Source organism: Anolis carolinensis, chromosome 5 (assembly GCF_035594765.1).
Source record: "Anolis carolinensis isolate JA03-04 chromosome 5, rAnoCar3.1.pri, whole genome shotgun sequence".
NCBI classification, from domain to species: Eukaryota; Metazoa; Chordata; class Lepidosauria; order Squamata; family Dactyloidae; genus Anolis; species Anolis carolinensis.
The window spans coordinates 142113025-142137649 of record NC_085845.1 but is presented as its reverse complement, the minus strand read 5'-3'; the positions used below and the strand labels follow the sequence as shown (position 1 = coordinate 142137649).

Sequence of the window (24625 nt, the reverse complement as noted above, 5' to 3'; positions counted from 1 at the left end):
TTCTTGCAAATAACTTCTCTGTGCTCCACATCCCTGGTAAGAGATAAGCATACGGGGGTCCCTATGCAGTACCAGATTGTGACTCTTTTCACTGGGGTGATGAATCCATTTTTCGTTTTAGTCTCAACTGTAAAAGAGCTTTTCAAGGTTTTAAATCAAGTTTGAGGAGAGGATTCAAGAAACTGAATAATACTTTTAAAGTCTGGACAAAAACCGACTGGATTCACCATCCCGCTGACATAAAAGCCACCATCCGTCACTGACCATACTCTGAAAAATAATAATCCTAATTAAGAGGTCACTCCTTTTGCTTTCTATCACCTACAATCCTGCCCTTTGAGGGCGGCAGATGAAACAGTGGCTTTGCTCTTGACCATTTCTAGCTCTTGATGTGAATAGAACATGACAGCTTCCCGCAGTTGTCCATAATTTAAAGCCAAACTTGATTTACTTATCCATGCATTGCAGCCTAGCTCAAGGCAGTTCACTGCTTATTCTTGCATGGGCTTTGTATATAGGAGATGACTGAGGACGCTTGCTGGAGGGGCTTATGATAATCATAGTTGTAACTTTTGCGTTCTAAAACTACACTTTGAAGGCTGGGGGCAGCAAAAGAAATGAAACTTATCCCTTTGCTTTGGACACCAGGTTTCTGACTTTTTTTACTCTGTATTATTAAACTTTTTACTCCCCCATCCTAAATTATAATCTATATAAATACTTTTTAAAAAAAGTTCATGCAACATCCACATCACTACCTATTTCTGAAAGTATAAGGATTGGTGCTCCCATTGGCTACACCAGGGCTTCTTAAACTTTTCCACTCACAACCCCTTCCAGCCTAAGAAATGTTTTCATGACACTGAATCTATTGGTATATAAAATAGTTATAAAAATGAAATGTTTACTAATAACAAATCAGCATTTGCAAGGCCTGTGTGAAGTACAAGTGAAACATCTTCTGCAGAATCTACTGTAAAAAACTGCACAACTGATTGTTGTAAACGTTTAAAACAGCCACTAGGTAACATTTAGAAAACTTCTATTTTCACTAATTTTTTCAGAATCCCAACATTGAGCTGGGGAGGCCTATCTGGGGTCAGGATCCGCAAATTAAAATGCCATGAATTAGACAGTAACTAAAGGAACAGCAACCTTCATATCCCAAAATTGTGGTTTTCTACATCACATTTCATTTCAAACAGATTACCGCCACAGTTACTGCCTCATTTGATTAAATATGCAAATAGCCTATGATAACCGAGTACAGCAGTTGGCAATTAATACTTGGCTACCAAGTGTTTCATATAGATGAGAGGTCACCGCGTATGTAGATTAAAGGCTTAACAAACTGAAAGAGAGCATGGGACCATGTTATCTGTCATGGTCATGATACAGGTTGAGTATCTTATCTGCAATTCTGAAATATTAAAAATTCCAAATATGGCTACGCCCATAACGGAGATGGTGAAACTTTTGCTTTCTGATGGTTCAGTGTACACAAACTTTGTTTTGTGCACAAATTTATTCAAAATATTGCATATAAAATTACTTTCAGGCTATGTATATATATAAGTTGTATATGAAACATAAATGAATTTCGTGTTTTAGACTTATTGTTGGAATCACAGAGGCCTTAAAAGTGACTTCAAAACAGAATTTATTAAAACAAAAGAAAAGGGATGCAGAGATACTAAAGTGCAGTTCCACTGGTCAAAACTAAAGAAACCAAACCAGACCTGGTCCAAAAGGTTAACAGAAATATAATCCAGATTAACTGGATGCAAAGAGCAAAAAGTCAAACAAAACGCTCTGAGGCAAAACAAAAAGGCACAGTACACAAATGGTTAACAAAAGGAGTCGCAGGAAGAGAAGCGTTGTCAGCCGAAGTCCAGGGTCGAAGTGGGAGAAATCCAAAGCAGCGTCGCTCCAGTGTCCGCAGAAGCAGCGTCTTTAGCCAAACCTGTCCAGGTCCAGAAAGAGAGAAGTCCACATTCACGAGAAACCGATTTGTGTCAAAAAACATGCAAATGATCAGGCGGTCCAAACTGCAGATCCAAATCCAAAACCAAACACGAAACAGGCAACAGCAAGTCTACAAGAATTTTTACCAATACACAGCACCCAGCACACAAACACACATCAACACCTTGCCTTCTGCAAAGACCCCTCACCCCTGAACCCACTTTTATCTACAAATCATCATCAGAAGATGAACTGACCACAGCCCCATCACTATCCCCTGCAGCTGCTCCCAGCTCTTCACGTGAATTCCCTTGACTTTCCCTCCAATTCCTCCATCTCCTGTCAAGACTTAGATCCCCCCAAGACTCAGTTGGATTCCCTGATTGCCAGTCTTCACCCCCAGAGAACCCCACTAGTTGTTGGCGCCTCACAAATAGCTTGCACTTCTCTTATCTTAGTCCAATCCATGGTGTCTCCTTCTTCTCCTTCACTCATTGACCCATCGTCCCCAGATAATCCCTCAAACGACTCCTCATCTGTAGGTGCTGTAAGTATGTCCCGGATCCTCTTTCTCTGCTGCTCATCATCAGATTCCTGCTCCCGAGTAACCCTTTCCCCCTTCTGGCACCCATACTACTATTTGTAACATTACTCACAGGCTCTACTATAACACTTATGTTTTAGACTCTGAATTTCATGTTTTAGACATTTCCAAGATAGCTCATTATGTATATGCAAGTAACCAAAATATGGAATATGAAATATCTGGGAATATTGTCCCAAGTATTTCAGATAAAGGATTTTCAACCTGCATATCTTGTTGAAGCTTCAGTGATTTCATATGTATAGTCAAGAGTGTTGGGATATCTTGAATTCAGTTCATAAGAACAGGAAGAAAGTGATGAAATCTATGAGAACTAGTTACCATTTACAAGCTTTATGCAAAGAAGATACCAAATATTATATTTGGCTGTTGAACATTTTATATAAGTCACTTAGAAAATAGTTAGGGACAAACAGCATATAATGGACTTGAAGGTGAGTTATGTGATGCCTAAAAGCTTGCTTTCAACATGTAAAAATAGTAAAATAAACACTTGCCTTTGCCTGCTCTTTAGTGCATCACATGATCAGAATTGATTTTGGCATCAATTCTATACACGCTTATCTGGGAAGTCTTTATTGAATTCTGTGGAATTTCCTTCTGAGAAAATATATGAAGAATTGCACTATTTAACAGGTAAACATACTCTAAGTCTAGATAAGATAAGCTATAATTCCCTGTCCCTTGTGTCAGTCTTACCCTGTATCATTAATTTAACCCTTTTATTTCAATTTTATATAAAACTAGCTTGGGGTCCCGGCGGTGCCCGGGTTATTAGTAGACGGCATTGAGTTGTTTGGGGATGTGAGGAAATATCACTTAAGTTTGGTCCAGATCCGTCATCAGCTGGGTGAACTACAACTCCCAGAGCCAAAGGAGAATCACCCCAAAACCCTGCCTGTATGCTCAGTTGGACATGATGAGGCAGTGTGCCAAGTTTGGTCTAGATCCGAAGTCGGCTGGGTTTAGTGCTAACTATATAAGGGTGAACTACAACTCCCAGAGCCAAAGGAGAATCACCCCGAAACCCGAGGCAGTGTGCCAAGTTTGGTCCAGATCCGAAGTTGGCTGGGTTCAGTGCTGTCTATATAAGGGTGAACTACAACTCCCAGAGCCAAAGGAGAATCACCCCGAAACCCTGCCTGTATGCTCAGTTGGACATGATGAGGCAGTGTGCCAAGTTTGGTCCAGGTCCGAAGTCGGCTGGGTTCAGTGCTAACTATATAAGGGTGAACTACAATTCCCAGAACCAAAGGAGAATCACCCCGAAACCCTGCCTGTATGCTCAGTTGGACATGATGAGGCAGTGTGCCAAGTTTGGTCCAGATCCGAAGTTGGCTGGGTTCAGTGCTGTCTATATAAGGGTGAACTACAACTCCCAGAGCCAAAGGAGAATCACCCCGAAACCCTGCCTGTATGCTCAGTTGGACATGATGAGGCAGTGTGCCAAGTTTGGTCCAGATCCGAAGTTGGCTGGGTTCAGTGCTGTCTATATAAGGGTGAACTATAACTCCCAGAGCCAAAGGACCTAGCAACCCGAAAGATAGTTGCATCTATCAAGTAGGAAATAAGGTACCACTTATAAAGTGGGGAGGCAAATTTAACTAATTTATGACGTTGGAATGAGGAAGTGCCGTCACAGTGGATCAACCTATTTACGTACTGCCGCCTGACCTTGTTGAAGGAGAGTGCTGTATCCAAAAGACACAGGCAAAAGCTGCTCTGTTTGGAACAGGGAAAATGGCCGCCTCTTTTGCGGCCTAGCACAATGGAGCCAGGCTGCAAGGCCTGAAACGTGTTAGCAAAATGATCAAAGGAGGCTTGGATTGGGGCTTTGGGGGCTAGAAGTGTTCATAAGCATATCATTAAAAAGATAATAACAATGTTCTCTGCTGTCTTTTGAGGCAAGTAGGGCCTTCCAAAGAAGTTGAAAGCTGAGGCAAGATGGCGTCTTCCTTTTCGGCCTAGCAGCGAGGGGCCAGCCTGGAAGGCCTTAAACATGTCAGCAGAGGGGCCAAAGGGGGCCATCCGTTGTCAGTGGGTTCATGGGGTGATGTGTGTCAAGTTTGGTCCAGGTCCGGCCTTTCTGGTGGTGGCAGTGGTGTTTTGGATTACCAAAGTGTAGGCCGAGGCTGTTAACTCTCCCAAAGCTAGCATCGTTCTGAGGAGAGAAGTAGGCCGAACGAAGCCAGTTGGTAGTAGTTTTTCCCTCAGCGATCCCAGTGGCCTGTGAAAGTGGCGGCCAATCAGAGCTGGCCCATATTCCGGCTGGCCAATTAGAAAGCTGATCCATATTCTGCGAGGCCAATCAAAACGCGAGCACATATTCCGCCAGGCCAATCAAAACGCTGATACATACTCCGATTTCACTTTTATTATATAGATAGATAGAACCATATAAAATGGTATTTTTAAAAAACCCTGTGTTGTAGAACCACCCCAGGCATTGACTATTAAGTTCCTTTTTCAATCCCTATGTACCTAAAAGAACTGTTAATGTATGATGAGCATGGCTTATCATTCTTTGTATTATTACTTTTGTAAGTATTTAAACATTTCCAATGTGAGCAGGCAGCAAGCGATTGCCTGTGATTAGCCTGGCAATTGACAAAAGATTGTATTGTGGGTATTGTGACTTTTTAGCAATTCAGAATTTTCTTCACTGTCTCCTGCAGCGTTTTATAAATGACAGAATTTGCCGCATGTGGGGATGCTGGGCAGAAATGACACCACCTTTTTTAAACCGCAGGGCTGTGGCAGTTAAGAAAAAAGTACTTCCTTCTTTTCAACCTTTGCAAATTTGCACAGTAAAGCTGTGGGTGAGCTGCAGTGTTGAATGTGAGGAAAGTGTTGCTGCTACAAGACACACCCACACTCACCTTGTTGCATTTGTATTAGTAATTGACAAGTGGAAGGATTCTTTTCATGGTGTGGATCAGATTGTGACGTCTCAAATTGCCCATTTAGAGCTGAGAAAAAGGCATTGCTGTTAGACTGTAGTGTCCATTCATTCTATTTTCAGCGGTGTGGAATGCTGGGAGTTGATGTCTCAACAATATCTGGACTGAATTGTGTTGCCTAAAAAGTTGGGAAACACAAAAGGAATGTTTGAGAAAAGAGCCTATATAAGTTTCTCACTGATAAAGGCAACTTAACTGATCTCATTGGATCATTTTAAGGCTATCCCTCTTCATTCCTAGGGAAATGCAAAACACAGTAACAATCGTAAGTACACATAGCTGTAAAAATAATGAACTCAGGATCATCAATTTAATCCTGAGAGGAGGATTCAGAGGCTGAACTATGAGACCCTATGACATCTACGTAGGTATCCACACACACATACTCCAACACAGAAATTCTCCTGGAGACTCTAGACAAAGACCTCAGCAATAGCAGACTTGAAGAACTCATCTTCCCAATGAAGACTCAAGAGGCTGAGCAACTACTCAGTATGAGAGGGCACTGGAGCTAGAAAGTACAGTAGCAGCTTGCCTAAATGAAGAAGCTATTGAAGTTCCAACAAGGGTGTGAGAGCTCCTCCAAAGAAAGGACTCTGTAGTAGCGCTTTACCATCAGATTTGTTTCCAATGCTTGTATCTGGTTTCATGTGAGGCTCTTCAACTAATGGACAGCATGGGAAATTGTTAGCAATCCTGTCTAAGGAGCAAAGACATCACCAGTTTGGAAAGAAGGGAAAGTAAAGCATTTGTTATAGGAATACAACTACAGTAGAGTCTCATTTATCCAACATAAACGGGCCGGCAGAATGTTGGATAAGCGAATATGTTGGATAATAAGGAGGCATTAAGGAAAAGCCTATTAAACATCAAATTAGGTTGATTTTACAAATTAAGAACCAAAACATCATGTTATACAACAAATTTGACAGAAAAGGTAGTTCAATACACAGTAGTGCTATGTAGTAATTACTGTATTTACTAATTTAGCACCAAAATATCACGATATATTGAAAACATTGACTACAAAAATTCATTGGATAATCCAAAACGTTGGATAAGCGAGTGTTGGATAAGTGAGACTCTACTGTATAAGATTTAAAAAGTTACTTAGGGGGCACTAACCTCGATGAACTCTGCTGAAGAGTTAAAAGAGGACAGATGGCAAGAGGTTTTTTAAAAAAATCCCTGGGGGTTCAAAGAAAGCACAGTTGGGTTAGGAGATAGATAGTGGTCTTTTTCCCCTTATCTATCATCTATATATATAAAAGAGTAATGGCATCAGGGCAGTGGACAAAACAACAAAAGTACAGGCCCCCCAACCTCAAAATTTGACAACACAACCCATCATCCACGGCACTAGGTTGATACAACAAAAACAAAAGAAAAATAAAGTCCTAATGAGAGAGAGAGTAATAATTGTTTTAATCCAATTGCTGCCAGTTAGAGTGCTAAGCTCCGCCCACTTGGTTTCCTAGCAACCTACTCAGCTCACGGGACAGGCACAGTTAGGCCTCACTTAGGCATTTTCCATAGATTATCTGATTTTAACTGGATTAAATGGCAGTGTAGACTCAAGGCCCTTCCACACAGCTATATTACCCATTTATAATCTTATATTATCTGCTTTGAACTGGATTATCTTGAGTCCACACTGCCAGATAATTCACTTCAGTGTGCATTTTATACAGCTGTGTAGAAGGGCCTCATATAATCCAGTTCTAAGCAGATATAAGATTATAAATATACAGTAGAGTCTCACTTATCCAACATAAACAGGCCGGCAGAACATTGGATAAGTGAATATGTTGGATAATAAGAAGAGATTCAGAAAAAGCCTATTAAACATCAAATTAGGTAATGATTATACAAATTAAGCACCAAATATCATGTTATACAACAAATCTGACAGAAAATGTAGTTCAATACTCAGTAATGCTATGTTGTAATTACTGTATTTACAAATTTAGCACCAAAATATCACAATGAATTTAAAACACTGACTACAAAACATTGACTACTAAAAGGCAGACTGCGTTGGATAATCCAGAACTTTGGATAAGCGAATGTTGGATAAGTGAGATTCTACTGTAATATGAAATAATTACTGTGGTAATCCAGAACAACCCAATTCTGCCATGGAGGACACAATCCAAGCACTCCCAACAGATGGCCACCCAGCCTCTCAATAATAATAAGAATAAGAATATTGTACAATCCTAAGGTTAGCAGATACCCCTAAGGATCATCCAGTTCAACTTCCTTATATCATGCAGGAGGACACAATCCAACCACTCCTGACAGATGGCCATCCAATATCTGCACAATAATAACACACATCGAATCATAGCATCAGACAGGAGACACACCTAAAGGCCATCCACTCCAACTCAACTCTGCCATGGAGGACACAATCCAAGCACTTCCAACAGATGGCCACCCAGCCTCTCAATACTAATACTACTACTAATAATAATAATAACAACATCATACAATCCTAAGGTTTGGAGTTACCCCTAAGGTTCATCCAGATCAACTTCCTTCTACCATGCAGGAGGACACAATCCAAGCGCTCCTGACAGATGGCCATCCAGCCTCTACATAATAATGATGATGAAGAAGATGATGATAATAATAATAATAATAATAATAATAATAATAATAATAATAATAATAGAAGCATAGAATCCAAGAGTTTGGAGAGACTCCTAGGGGCCATCCAGCCCAACCCTTTCTACTATGCAGCTGGACACAACCCAAGCTTTCACAATACATGGACAACATATAAATACTATACAATACTAAAGGTAAAGGTAAAGGTTTCCCCCTGACGTTAAGTCCAGTCATGTCTGACTCTGGGGCCTGGTGCTCATCTCCATTTCTAAGCCGAAGAGCCGGCGTTGTCCGTAGACACCTCTAAGGTCATGTGGCCGGCATGACTGCATGGAGTGCCCTTACTTTCCCGCCGGAGCGGTACCTATTAATCTATTCACATTTGCATGTTTTTGAACTGTTAGGTTGGCAGGAGCTGGAGCTAACAGCAGCCGCTCACGCCGCTCCCGGGGTTTGAACCAGGGACCTTTTGGTCTCCAGCTCAGTGCTTTAACGCACTTCGCCACCGGGGCTCCTTATACAATACTACACAGGGACATAGACCCCCTCTATCCTCACCACTTTCACAGTACACAAATAACCAAATGCATACTAAACATAAACCATACAACAGACATTCAATACCACCACTACCTCAACAAGTTCTCACCAACACCACCAGACAACGCCACAGCAACGCGTGGCCGGGCACAGCTAGTCTATATATATAAAAGGATAAAGTTGCGGGCGCAGTGACTATAACAACAAAACTAAACATCCCAGAAATATGAAACTTGGCAACACAATGCAAAAGCCTTGCCTCCTGGTTACAACAACACAATCACACCACAAAACCACAATCCGGACCCACAAAACTCACAACAACGCATCGTGACTATAACAACACAACTAAACGCCCTAGAAATACAAAACTTGGCAACATAATGCAAAAGCCTTGCCTCCCGGTTGTAACAACACAATCACACCACAAAACCACACTGGACCCACAAAACTCACAACAACGCATTGTGACTATAACAACACAACTAAACGCCCCAGAAATACGAAACTTGGCGACACAACGCAAAAGCCTTCCCTCCCGGTTGGAACAACACAACCACACCACAAAACCACAATCCGGACCCACAAAACTCACAACAACGCATCGTGACTACAACAACACAACTAAACGCCCTAGAAATACAAAACTTGGCACACAACTAAATGCCCCAGAAATACAAAACTTGACAATACAACGCAAAAGCCTTGCCTCCTGGTTGTAACAACACAACCACACCACAAAACCACAATCCGGATGCACAAAACTCACAACAATGCATCGTGACTATAACAACACAACTAAACGCCCCAGAAATACAAAACTTGGCAACACAACACAAAAGCCTCCCCTCCTGGTTGTAACAACACAACCACACCACAAAACTACAATCTGGACCCAAAAAACTCACAACAACGCATTGTGACTATAACAACACAACTAAACCGGATGGCTATCTGTCTGAAAGGTTTGGGTGGGTTCTTCCTCCATGACAAAAAGAAAGAAAGGGGTTGGACTGGATGCAAACTACAAATTCCAGTACCCCATGGCATGGAGTCCATGCATTTCAATTAAAGGCCTCTTCCTTTTCCCTTTCCCCGCCATCCAACCCATTGACCCAGTTCCATGGCTCCGCAGGCAGGAAAGGCTGGGACGAATAGAACGAAGGAAGGAGGGAGGGAAGGGAAGCAAAGGAACGCCAAGTACAAGAGCCCTCCCTCTCTGCCCAGAAGGCCAAGAGCAAAATGGAGAGAAAGGCCATAGATCTGGTTATATTTACTCTCCTTTCTGACCAGTGTGTTCTTATCAGCGAGCTCAGGATTGGAGCAGAGAAAGGGAACAGCATAGGAATAAAGGAAACAAGGAGAGCACCCACTCTATCTATCCATCCAGTCATCTATCCATCCACTCACCCACTAATAATAAACACCTACACAGGCATGAATCAGCCATGCACTGAGTCTACAAGGCCATTCAGTGCTCATCCACCTCCCCAATCCCTACATTCACACTTGGCCTCCAAAAAAAAAAACAATTACAATAATAACAATGACAACAACAACAATAAGAATCAACACCATCACCGGCAAGAAGCAGCCAGGCACTGAGGCTGAGAGGCCAGTCAGTGCTACACTGGGCCTCCAAAAAACAATACAGTAGCATCTAACTTATCCAGCCTTCATGACCTCTACAACAACAATAATAATAAACACGTACAACAGGCAAAACAAAAAAAACACTATTGTACCACAATAAGATGTAAACCGCACTCAGCAGAATCAGACGTCACGATTAACAACAAACCAAAGACAACAGGGATCTCAAGCAATTATCAATCAACACAAAAATTGAAGAAGGTAACAGACTTCAAATACTACTACTAATGTGAGTATAAAGAAGGGTGGAGGTCACAGCATAAATACAACCTAATGTAGACTGACCAACACCACCAGACTAAGCCACAGCAACGCGTGGCCGGGCACAGCTAGTTTTATTATAATTTTCTACCCTGCCCTGTATCCAAAGATCTCAGGGTCCTTCTACACATGCTATAAAACCCATAAGAAACCAGGATAAATGGGGTGGGAAGTGTGTGGCTAAATGACGTTTCGCAAAAGTGCAGGCTGAATTGGGTTAATAGCTGAAAAGCATGTTTAAAAGATGCATTTAAAACCCTATTCAACCCCAAATGTGCATATTTTCTTGCTCTGCAAGCACAACTGGCAGGGACGAGAGACAGGGCTTTCTCAGTAGTGGCCCTCGGCTGTGGAACTCCCTCCCTAGTGACATTAGAACAGCCCCGTCCCTTCTATCCTTCAGAAAGAACGTAAAAACTTGGTTTTGGCACCAGGCTTTTGGAGAACAGCTTAGTGCAATAATCGATTTAGCACATGTGCAATGACTATGGAATTGCCTCGAATTACAGTTTTTGGATGATGTGATTTTAATGCTGAATGTAATATTTTTAATGTTAATATATATTAATTTTAATTAATCTATTTCAAGCTTATTTTGTATGTGTTAAGGCATTGAATTAATTGCCATTTGTAAGCTGCCTTGAGTCCCCTTCAGGGTCAAGAAAGGTGGGGTATAAATAAGGTAAATAAATAAATAAATATTCACGTGACTGCATATCCCTGCAGTCATGGAAAAGATATGACTTTCTTCCTATACCCTGATGTGGACTGCTCCAGCATGTGTATGTATAAACAGAATGAAATCTGGATGAAATCAATTGGCTCCATCACAAAAAGGCACATCTCTTGTTGGTGCTGAAATGAATCAGTGTTGGTGCCAATTGAGGGAAGGTATTCCATAACTGGAATGCCACAGCAGAGAATGTGACTACTGATTCCTACTGCCAATATTATTATCATACTATCACACCTATTTTATTATTACCTTCCTCCTTGAAGCGATGTATCTCTCTGTCAAACCTTGCTTGCTCCTGACTCCACTCTTCTAGACCCCTTATTCTTGAACTGTCTGGTGTTTCATGTCCTCCAACCATCCCAGTTTAGCCGGGACACTCCCAATGAAACTTCTGTACCTCTATGTTTCTAGCTGGTATTAAAATTCCCCAGTTGCAAAATTAGTTTGCATTCAGTTTACCCTGTGAGGAAGAGGAAATTTTGCCCTTCCCAATGGCAGAAACAAACTGCTGCAACCTCTCCTAGCTTCTCTCAGTACTCCTAGCTTCTATCTCCTATCTTAGTTATGAGGCAGGAAACTATTAACTTTGGACAGTTAGTGATGTTAATTAGCAAAGTATTATTTCATAACTAATATTTTCCACATCCTTTTTTTTAGCCTTTTTACATCCAAAAGAAAATGAGGATATTAACATCTTGTCCATGCGAGGTGTCTTGCACTAGATTCCTGCTACACATTTTTGTTTTTTCCCTCTACACTATTTGCCGACAAATATACTTCTCCTCTCTTCCCCCCCCCCCCCCAAAAAAATAATTTCCTCGCTCATATTATATACATCACTAGTTACAAGAAATTAAAATCTGTGTAATTTCCATGCTATAAGAAGACAGATACCTTTAACATAAGGGTTTTTTTAGAAGATGTAGTTATAGCCATTAACAAGCTGCCATTTAATCATTTATCTGTCTGAAAGTTCCTAGCCCCCAGCTATTAACAGCTGCCTTATATCTCCATTGGCAGCTTGTTTATATTAGTCAGTTTTCTGTACATCACTTTTATTGTGAGCTCTAAGGCATAAAGGAGTGTGAAGAAACTAAAGCTATTGCACTGCAATAGCTCCCTTGTCTATAATGTTGGCTGGAATGGCTCTGAAGTCACAAAAAGCATCTAACTCTCCATCCTTCTTCATTACTGGTTAAATGGGTACTTGGAATTTATTTAAGTATCACAGCATTGTGTGGTTCCTCAGTGTGCCTTATATCAGACCAATGGCATGCCATGCATGTCTAAATTGATAATTTGGACATATTTTCTCCACTGGGACAACGACAGTGAAAATTTCTCATATAATAAAGATCTCCATGGGAGCTCTAACAGTTTGTATTCTTTACTGACCACAGTTTTCACATGTTCATGCTTGATTTTGTCCAGCTGTAATATGCCAAGATATTTATAGGCCTCTGGTGGGTGACACTTTATTGTTTGGCCATTAGGCATATTTATGCCCTCATTTTCAATGATTTTTCCCTTCTTCAATGCCACTGTCGAACATTTGTCCAAACCAAACTCCATGCTGGTATCAGTGCTAAAAATTCGGACAGTCTTAGTCAGAGACTGGATTTCAGTTTCCGTTTTCCCATACAGCTTCAGGTCATCCATTTATTATTAATCCATTATTATTATTATTATTATTATTATTATTATTATTATTATTATTATTATTATTATTATTATTTAGTTGGATTTACAATTATAAAGACACACTATATATTTCCCCCTCTTTTATTTTCTTTCACTCCTGTGCTCCCCCTCTCCAGAGCCAACTCTTCTTCTTAAGTCCCAGCAGAAGCTAAATTATTCATTCTGGAGGTAAATTCCCATCTTCTTTTTTCCAAAACCTTTTCTAAGAATTTTCTCCGAATTCTTTCAAAGTCATTTTTCCATAGTCCCTACTTTACTTTTAAGTTTGATGCTAGCTTATCATTCAGCACCATTTTCCAAACTTCTTTATACTATTCATTAATTTGCATTTTCATTTTTCCTTTCCAATATTTTGATATTAATAATCTAGCTGCTGTTATAGCATGTCCATTTAAAAAATTCCCTCTTGTCTTTCCCATCTTCTCTTTTAATTAATAGCAATATTTCTACCGGATTCCTTCTCATTTTTGTATTCATAGTATTTTCTATTTCCCTTATAACCATTTCCCAAAAATTTTGTACATATTTACAATCCCACCACATATGCATACAAATTCATTTCCTGGCACCCTCTCCAACATTTTTCATTATTTTTCCTATTCATAAAGTTTAACCACTTCTATTGTTAAATACCACTTCTAAATTAATTTATATTTTCTTTTATTCTGATTGACTTTTTAGTTGTCTTGCTTTCCATATCTCTTCCCATTCAAAGGTATGCTTTTGTGATTCTTTGCTGCTAACACTAGATAAAAATGGCTTAAATAAAAATGTTTTGATTACATTTCTTTTCAATCCAGGAGAGAGGAATTTACGTCTAATATATTAACTGATTCGTTGCTTGGAAAGCACCTTTATTTTAATTAATGCATATCTATATTTGTTCAAAAGTAATTTACTCATAAGTGTATTTATTGCTTTCGGCCAGTATTCTGTATTAGCTCCTTAGTTAGATATACTTCACTAGGTCACTTTTCCTTGTCTGACTCCCCAACCAAAATTTTATTTTTACAAACATTCATTCATTCATGTTCCAATTATCAGAACAATAAATCTCCTTCTCCCCATGCAGTAAATGGTAAAGCAGTTTGAGGACTGAGTTATGATTGTGGCAATACTGTCACAACTGAAGTGGTTATTAGCATGGAACTATTGTTATTGTACACCATTAGATTGTTTGCAACATATGTTGACCCTATGGCACATGTGTCAAATGCAAGGCCCACAGACTGAATCCAATCCGCCACGTTACTGTATGTGGCCCAAAAGGCTTTCAATGCCAGGGCAACATAGTAATATTTGTACAGTCTTACAATTACAAACTGTCCTTTGAGGGCATCCTTAAGACTGATGTAGCCCTTGGTGAAATTGAGTTTGACACTACTGTCCTAAGGCAATCCTATCACAGTGTTTTCTTGACAGGGTTTACTGAGAAATTATTGGGGCAGTTACCAGTAAGTAAATTTAAGCAATTACTCTGCATTCAGGATCACTACTTCTATGCAATTGTGAACCTATTGCCAAAACCTACTTTATCAGGCTTTATCTGCATGGGGAGGAGATACGTTCTGCTACTGAAGGTTAACTCAGATTTGGGTTTCAGATCGCCAAAAGAGGCTACTTAAATTATATTCTAAACAAATGATAAAGAATACTTGCCTTCGTCTGATAAACATACACATTATTTTAGTAGCCTACTTGATCCTCTTATACAGAGCTGGAATTAATATGAGCAGATCTTGGAAAAATTACTTTTTGGACTGCTGATTCACAAATCCTTGTCAGCCTGGTCACTGCTGGGAAACTTTAATGACTGTAATTCAAAAAAGTAACTTCCAGCCTAGTCACCACCAACTACATCTCTTTTTTTAAAATGTAATTTAACTCATCCCTCCTGTTTTGGCATTACACAACATATGTGGTCAATTCCTAATTTGATATCACAACGATCCTGGGAATTAGCTTAGTCAAAGACAGTGTCTCCCAAACTCTAGCCTTACAGATGTTTTGAATTTCAGCTCCCAGAATTCCGGATCATTGGCCAAGGCATCTGAGAAGTAAAGACCAAAACACCTGTAGGACTAGGGTTTGGGAATTAGTAAGAGATACTGTCAAGCCTATGATCACCCAGTAAAATCTCCAGGCTAGAACAAGACAGTTTGTTGACCGAGATGATGGCATTTTGAGAGACTAGTGCAGTGGCAATTACTGGTGAAGGCGCACCATCTTCTACCAAGCTAGAGGGCAGAAGACTAGCTTAGAAGGCACAACTCCATCTTCCAGCAGTAGTTAACAGCGATGGGACTCATAAAGATGCTGCCACAATTTAACACCAACCACTTGAGGCAGTTTGTCTCAGCCAGTTTAATGAGCTCCCTAGGTGATTCTTGAACCAAAGTTTCCCTAAGTCCAGTCTCTCCATTGGGTCCTCCTTACGTGACTCTGTAATTGCCTGGTCAAAATGTCCCTTCTAGCTTGTGAGAAGACAGAATGGTTTAGTGCAGGGGTCCTCAAACTTTTAAAGTCAAAAGTCAGTTCACAGTACCTCAAACTGTTGAAAAAAACATGAACAAATTCCTATGCACAAAATATGAAAGAACAATACCATATTTAAAAAGAACCATTTTAGAACATAAACATGCCAGTATTTCAATAGGAAGTATGGGCCTGCTTTTGGCTGATGAGATAGTCAAGTTAATTAGGATAGTTGTTGTGGGCCTTCAAGTTGTTTCAGGCTTAAGGGTGACCCTAAGTCTGAAGTTTAGGGTGGGGGTGCATAAATTACCTTGGATGGTCACATGCGGCCTGTGGGTCGTAGTTTGGGGACTTCTGGTTTAATGACATTCATCCACATGCTCGCTCCATTCTCATTTTATTATTTATTATATTTTGTTATTTTAATAGTTTCATAGCTTCATTTTTAATTCTATTTTAGTTTTTATATATTGAAGGCTTTACATTGTACATTATATGTTTTTTAGTATTATTAGCTGCTTTGAGTGTCTTTTGAGAAAGTGGGATGATGATAATAATAATAATAATAATAATAATAATAATAATAATAATAATAATAATTTTCTCATATCCTCAGCTGCTGTAAGAAAATCGCACAGACTGACTACAAACAGAGGCACAACTATGTGGCCCAAATGATTTATTGGAACTTATGCCTCAAGTACCACCTCCCTGCAGTAAAGAACTGGTGGGATCACAAACCTGCAAAGGTAATGGAAAATGAACACGCAAAGATACTGTGGGACTTCAGAATCCAGACTGACAAAGTTCTGGAACACAACACACCAGACATCACAGTTGTGTAAAGGAAAAAGGTTTGGATTGTTGATGTCGCCATACCAGGTGACAGTCACATTGACGAAAAATAACAGGAAAAACTCAGCCGCTATCAGGACCTCAAGATTGAACTTCAAAGACTCTGGCAGAAACCAATACAGGTGGTCCCGGTGGTGATTGGCACATTGGGTGCCATGCCAAAAGATCTCAGCTGGCATTTGGAAACAATAGACATTGACAAAATTACGATCTGCCAACTGCAAAAAGCCACCCTACTGGGATCAGCACGCATCATCTGAAAATACATCACACAGTCCTAAACGCTTGGGAAGTGTTTGACTTGTGATTTTGTGATACAAAATCCAGCATATCTATCTTGTTTGCTGTGTCATACAGTGTCGTTGTGTCAATAATAATAATAATAATAATAATAATAATAATAATAATAATAATGACTCTGGCACAAGCCAGTAAAGGTGACCCCTGAGTGCAGTGCCTAAAGACCTTGGCCAGCACTTAAAAACAATTGGTGCTGACAAAATTACCATCTGTCAGCTGCAAAAGGCAACCTTACTTGGATCCACACACATTATTCGTTGATAAATCACATAGTCCTAGACACTTGAGAAGTGTTCAACGTGTGATGCAATACAAAAGTCAGCATAGTTATCTTGTTTGCTGTGTACTCATCTTGTTGTGTATCTAATAATAATAATAATAATAATAATAATAATAATAATAATAATAATAATAATAATACCTGCCCAGAAAATCAGGAGGCAGAGGGCTTCTGCAAGTGAAACAAATGGTAGAAGAAGAGAAACATGCCCTGGCAGATTATGTGAAAGGCAGTCAAGAACCAACATTGAGGGAAGTCAATAGTAGTAAACTGCTTCAAGTGCAAAAGACAAAGAGTAAATACCATAAAAATACAATCCAGAGCAGAAGAGAAAACTGGCGAAAGAAGGCTCTCCATGAACAGTTCCTGGGAAAAATTGAGAGCCAAATTGACAAAGAAAAAACATGGCTGTGGCTTATAAATGGAACTTTGAAAAAGGAGATGGAGGGCCTGATTCTGGCAGCCCAAGAACTAATGCCATTAAAAGATCAAATTGCAAAGACTCTGGCACAAGCCAGTCAAAATGGTCCCAGTGGTGATGCAGATATTTGATCTGGATGGGATCTTGTTAACAGCTTGTTTATTTTAACTTCTTTTGTACTGCGGGTTGTATGTTGTATGTATGTCTATGTATTAAATGTTTTGATACGTCTGATGGGCTAATCAATAAAACGTGACTACACTGGAGTTGTAGCTAAAGGTAGGAAGGCAAGAGGACACAGTCCTTAATGTCTGGTTTGTTTATCTATGGCACCCTACAAGAAACACTAGAACTTAGAAGGAGCATTGAATAGAGAGGGCTTCAGTTCATGAAACTCCTTCTCTGGAGTCTTTTCAGCAGATGTCTATCTGCTGTGAGTGCTTTAACTGTGTTTTCCTGCATGGCAGTGGGTGGGACCAGATGGCCTTTGGGGTCTCCTCCAAATCTATGATCCTATGACTACTTATCCAAGAAATATAGACAAATGTAAGGCCTTGGTCAAGAGAAGAAGGGAACAAAAGACTTCTGTGTTTGGATCTAATTGTGACAAGAGAACCTCTCTGAAGACAGACCACTATGGATCAAGATACTACAGTTGGTTCTCTGTATCCACAGATTTTGCATCCATGGATTCAAACATCTATGGCTTAAAAATATTGTTTTAAAAATCCAAAAGATAAACCTTGATTTTGCCACTGTATATAATGAGACTTGAGCAACCACAGATTTTGATATCTATGGGGGGATACAAAGGGCCCAGTAATATATAAGGCATAATTGCCACTTGTGAAGTTTTTTCTTTTAATCAGTAGGTGGCAGCAATGCGGCCTCTTTAATATTATTCATGAGGATCTCATTAATTTATTGCTAAGCAACAAAGCAATCATGGGTGAAAGGGCCTGGCTGGAAACCTTAACAGGAAAGCACTATAAATACCCAGAGGAAACCACTTCTTTCACAGTATCATAGTCATACCCTTAGGAATGTATAAATGAAGCAGTATTATTATTATTATTATTATTAGTAGTAGTAGTAGTAGTAGTAGTGGTAGTACCATTATCGCTACTACTATTTCAGTGTTATGATTGGGGCACATACATACCCTTTTAAACAGCCAAATCACAATGATCTTGTACTCTTTCCATTTTACCTACAGAAACGTTGAATTACAACCTTATTGAATTGGTCTTGTGTTGACACAGCCTAAATACAATTTCAGTTGTATGAAACTATGGCCATACCCCCGTAAGGTAAAAGATAAAGGTTTCCCCTGACATTAAGTCCAGTCGTGTTTGACTCTGGGGGTTGGTGCTCATCTCCATTTCTAAGCTAAAGAGCCGCCGTTGTCTGTAGACACCTCCAAGGTCATGTGGCCAGCATGACTGCATGGGATGCCATTAGTTTCCCGCCGTAACGGTACCTATTGATCTACTCACATTTGCATGTTTTCAAACTGCTAGGTTGGCAGAAGCTGGAGCTAACAGCGGGCGCTCACTCCGCTCCCCAGGTTTGAACCTGGGACCTTTAGGTCTGCATGTTCAGCAGCTCAATGCTTTAAAACACTGAGCCACCGGAGGCTTCATACCCCCGTATGAGATATTTAAATCAGTCACCCATCAGCCTTCTTAAAACATACAAATTGTATGCTATGAGTGCACCTACATTGTAGATTTAAAGCAGTTTTACACTGTTTGAACTCCTCCCCCCCCCCCCCCCATGGTTCAATGCAATGGAAATCCTGGAATTAGCAGCTTCATGAGGCATCAGTACTCTTTGGCAGAGAAGGCTAAAGATCATGTAAAACGGCAGCTCTCAGGATCCCACAGCACTGAACTATGGAGGATCAAGTGGTGTCAAACTGAATTAATTATACAATGTAAATGCACCCTACATGTACCGTTCTCTTCCTGCCTCATGTTTCCCACTGGCCACTTTGTTGATAATCTAAGCCAAGCTTATCACGGGGCTTGCCACTCAAAATTTGTTGTTGAAGGCTTTCATGGCAGGGATCACAGAATTTTTTCAGAAGTGGGTTGCCATTGCCTTCCCTTGAGGCTGAGAGAATGTGACTTGCCCAAGATCACCCAGTGGATTTCAGCGCACAAGGTCCTTAAAGTTGCAATCCAAACCTCCTCTAGATGTTTTAGCACACAATTCCCATAATCCCTTGTCAGTACTGCCATTGGATGACCAAATACAACGTTGGCTATGTGGGATGGAGACAAGGAGTTGTAACCCTAGAGAAAGGGTTATGAGACTGGGGAGGGCTAAAACAAAGAGTTGTTTTAGCCCATACATTTTATATTTTGCAATTAATGTTTGATCTGTGCTTTTGGGGGAAATGGTATGTATGAGTTGGAACTGGAGGTATTTGAGATTTGAGATTTTTTTCAGATTTTGGAATATTTACATTTGGATATATGCAATGGAGATGAGACCCAAGTCTAAACACGAAATCCATTTACATTTGATATACACCTTATTCACAGAGCCTTAAGATAATCTTACATTCAATACTTCTAATAATTTTGCATGTGAAATTAAGTTTCTGCATGCTGAAGCATCAGAAGGCAAGGGTGTGACTATGGTTCCCTCTACTCTTCCAAGTAATGCACTTTGAAAATGTATTATATGGTCAATGTAGACTCACATAATACAACTTCATTGACCTGCATTACATGAGTATACTGACAATTTAATGCAGTTTCAAATAGCATTATATGACATTGTGGATGGGGCCTATCTCAGCCACCCATGTAGACAATTTTGGATTATTTGGGGTTTCAGCATTCCAGATGTAGGATTCTCAGCCTGTACTCAAATAATGTAAATATAACAATGTAAATCAATGTCTGTGACCTGAATCCTATTGATAGTCTCAGTTACCTGAATTAAATTAATTTGTAATCAATGCACATTTGATCTTAATTGATTCAATGTCTCTGTTTTCGTTGGGACTCCCAATAGGACTGAGGCCAGTGCTTTTACCTCCTAGCAAGTTTCTGCCTAAACTACTAAAAAGAAGAGACAACTGAATTTCAAAATTCAGAAATACTGTCTAGAAATGTTCAGGATGTCCTTCCTGCCATTTATACCAGAACTCTCTGAGACCTAGATAGGATTACTCAGTAGCAAATCTTAAAGCTGAGTTCACATGATCACTGTTTTATTTCCTTCAAAAATGGGCCATAGGTTTCCTTGATGTATGTTGACATGATGCAAAATAAATGCAGTGCAGTGGAAACTTCAGCAAATCATGAACATGAAATATTGCATCTCCACATTAAAAATTCAGTGTTGCTTCTTCATGATCTGCCACTAAATATATGTAATACTACCAAATCAGTACTTAGAAAAAATTGCATTTTTTAACTGTAACTTCTCACAAGTGAAATGCCCACAATGTCATTCTGGCTGGATGATTTGGGGAATTGTTGCCTATCTTCATATCAGATATAATCTAATGCACAAGAACACTGCTATGTAGAGTGTATTTTTGGATGCCAATTTTAAATGTCTACGTCTGTCTCTTTCCATCTACTGTTAAATCACAGCATAACATACATTTATACTGGACTGTAGACAGCCAATTCTCTCACACCAGAAGCGACTTGCAGTATGCGCTCAATGCGCTTCTGACACAATTAAAGAAACACATTTATACTACACTCCTATACACACATCCCCTTTAAGTTCAAGAAGCATATTCCAACAGTAAGTAAGTATTGTATAGGATTGCATCAAACATATGTCAAGTTAGAACAGTGAGTATTTTTGGAACCATATTTGGGGTTATTGCAATCTTCATTAGAGTCAAAATAACACTTTCATCACTTGCAGCTCAAGACAGTGTCCACAAATGGCCTGTTTTGATGGCTTCCACTCGAGCCAGCCCTCATGAGAAAAGGAACCTTTTGAGGATACAAATTACATTACCAATGGTTGTTGTCCAAAAAAAACAAACCTATCATGATGCAGAGTCAGGTAGCAGCCTCATCCACTGTTAGGTTATTTCAAAGTGTGTGTCTCTCAGTTATATTCTTTTTCATACTGGAATTAAGCTCCACATTCCAGCAGATATATGGCTGAAGGGAAAGGAAGCACTAGCAAGGTAGAGGGACAATGGTGTATTTTTGAAATCTTCACCTGGTCCAACATGTCGCAAACAGAAGTTAGAATCCTAATGGTACACTTGTGTGCCTTCAAGTTGTTTCTGATTTATGGTGACACTAAGGCAATCCTATCACAGGATTTTCTGGGGCCAATGATGTGTGACCCAGCCAAGGTCACCAGTGGGTTGTTAAGACAAGTGGAGAACTGAACCTTGTTCAGGGCAAAATCTGAAGTATTGTTTGTAACTTGTCAAGTCTTATATGACTTGGAAACAGGCTACCTGAAACTACTGGCAGACTGAGGCTATATAACGTATGCATTAGCCTCATATAACCCAAATCAGATTTTTTCCAGAGTTATTTCCTAAATGAATTTCTCTAGGCTTCTAAGTCCCACCATCCTCAGAAGTTTTTCTGATAGATGTACCAGAGTAGTTTAATGGCGAGTCACTGCCTGTCTTGAAATCTCAACAGGAAGCTAGGATCACTTTCCCCACTGTCCTTCCATAGGCAGGAAAAATATTTTTATTCTTATACAGCCGGGTCTTTGATACTCAAGCTGACTTCTACGAAAGGTCATCAGAGTGGATGCTTTTAAAAAACTGTATAGTTTAAACTGCTTTTAAAATATAAGTATCTTTTAATATTACTGTTTCTTTGTGGTTTGATATTATAACTTTTTGTTACTGTGTATAGTTAATATTGTTATAATTATCTAACTATAGGGAAAAAGTGGAATTAAAAAATGAAAGAAAGTGATAAAAATAGAAGGAGTTTGACTGATGAGCAAGAGTATGGTCCATACAGAGGGGGACTGAATTGAAAATTTTTAGTTGGTAAAAATATTGGTAAATGAAAATTTTTAAAAAATACATAAGTGGGAAAAGGTACAATTAAAATATTGTGAAATAAATGTATATTTTTAGTAATTACAGTATACATATATTGTACATATTATGAAACATATACAGTAGATAAATGTAAAGACAGAGTATTATAATCGAATAATAATATCTGAACTTCTATGATCTTTTCAAGCTCCAAAATGGCCATTAACATTTTTTACACATTGTCTAATGTTGCCATTGGGCAAGCTGGCACCCTGGTCAGTCCTCCACTGGGTTCATAGGAAGTTGACTTATATTGAGTCATCTACCCTGATGTTGTTTACACCAGGGATTAGTACTGTTGTACTACAGCTCCAATAATTCCTGGCAATTGGCTACACTGGGTCTAGCATCTTTTGATGAGCCATACATATCCTCCAACCTGGAACACGTTTACCTAAGCTTCATTACTTTTGTTTATATTAATTCTTACTGGAAGGAGCACAAAAAGTACAAGTTCAACAGAGCAAAAGACATTCCTAACCTTTCTTCTATATAGAGAGCTGGTTTTTGATCATTCTCTTTTAGTAATCCATATTAAATACTGTGGTGCATTCCTTTTCTCCCTTGTGGACTATATTTCAGAGTGAATGTATATTTGAAGATCTTTACATCTGACTTGCCTTGACATAGGCAGAGAAGATATCTGGCTAAATGCCAATATTTGTCTCATTATTTGGTAATGTTGAGGTCAGAGTGAAAAGTACCATAAATTCCATGTTTGTTGGTGTGTGAGTCAGCATTCACGTGTTAACAAAGGTTACATGCTTCTTGTAACTTGGAATGATTCATTGATCTCATGTCATGCAGAGTGCTTTTAATTGTATGCCAGAGCTATTACAAATGTGTGTATACAGTGATTAGAAACTCAAGTCTAAGGAAATATACTCTATCATGAAAAGGAAATTGCATCTTTCAATCTGAAATAATCACCACATATTGAAGCTCATTACCACTGTTATTTTATTCAGCTTCCAATTATATTGTAATGTCTATTTGTTTTGCCTCCAGTGTATCAGTTAGTTACAGACAAATTGTAGGCAGTTACTTAGAGGTATGTCCCACAGAGTAAGTGTGCACAGGAATGCAAAATGTATTTCTCGGTTGTCCATAAACAACCACAAATGCTTAAATGTGTCACATACATACATACTGTAACACCAATGTAGATATAACTGTATGGACTGAAGTTATTAGAGATTATAGGACTAATTGTTGGTATATGGTTGTTTGTTATGTAATTAATCATGTAAAAATATAAAGAAGGTGAATCTAATAGGATAACAAGAATGTTAAAAGACTGTTGATTTTATTGATACATTAATATTTTCATAGTACTGAAAAGAATGCTTCATGGCTTGGGACCTTAGAACTTGGATGACCACCTCTTTTCATAGGTATCCACCCAGATTTTTAGCTCTTTTTCTGATATGCCCCTAATGAACAAAGTACTGTACAATTTCTGTATCCATAGGAAAAACGTTCCAACAAACACATGCAATGTGGATACCTGAAACCATGGATAATAGCAAATCCTATATTTTAAGCTATGGTTGGACCAGAAGCACATCACAGAATCAGACTGGAAGACCTGGGAGATAATTCTTTTTTGAAGTGTGGGTAAGTGAAATGGTGGATATCAGATCTGTGGATAAATGGTAATAATTTACCACATATAAAAGGGCAGTGGTAAGCAACCTGGTGTATACAATGTCTTTTCCAGAAAAAAGTGAACTGTCTTCTAGCTTTAAGTCTTTTTAGTGTAGAACAAAGATGTTTGCTTATTTCTAGACCCTTTCCAATATTGTTGTAACTCTAAATGCTGATTTATCTTTATTGATTACAAGAAATATGCTGTTTTCTTCGGTCTTTTTTTTAAATTGTGTTTTGATGCCAAGTTTGATCTCTTTGGATTTGTATTGTGTTGTTGTATTTTAATTTTTTTCTATTTCCACAAGAAGCCAAGACAACTTCTTTTGCTGTAAGGCACCCTTTAAATAATGAAATTAAAACATTATACAATCCCTATCTCTTTAATATGCGCACCGCAAAACCTCCTGAGCCAGTTTTACTTCCAGTGAATAAAACAGTATAAAAGATCTTCAATGTAAGATTGTTCTGGAATCTGTGGCATGTCCCCATAAAGTATATTATGTGCATTGAAGAGAAATACACTATAGTTATAAAATGCATTTCCTGCCC

General features: G+C 39.1%; 1 long non-coding RNA gene across 1 annotated transcript in view; it reads right to left on the bottom strand.

Annotated features, from left to right (window-relative positions):
* Nucleotides 1-1643: 1643 nt before the first annotated feature.
* LOC103278910 (uncharacterized) overlaps nucleotides 1644-24625 on the bottom strand; it is a 30904-nt gene continuing 7922 nt past the window's right edge. The window contains exons 2-3 of the long non-coding RNA XR_506413.3: nucleotides 5449-5647; nucleotides 1644-1963 (exon numbers count right to left, since the gene is read on the bottom strand). This is a non-coding gene — a long non-coding RNA (uncharacterized LOC103278910). The remainder of the gene's footprint in view (nucleotides 1964-5448; nucleotides 5648-24625) is intronic.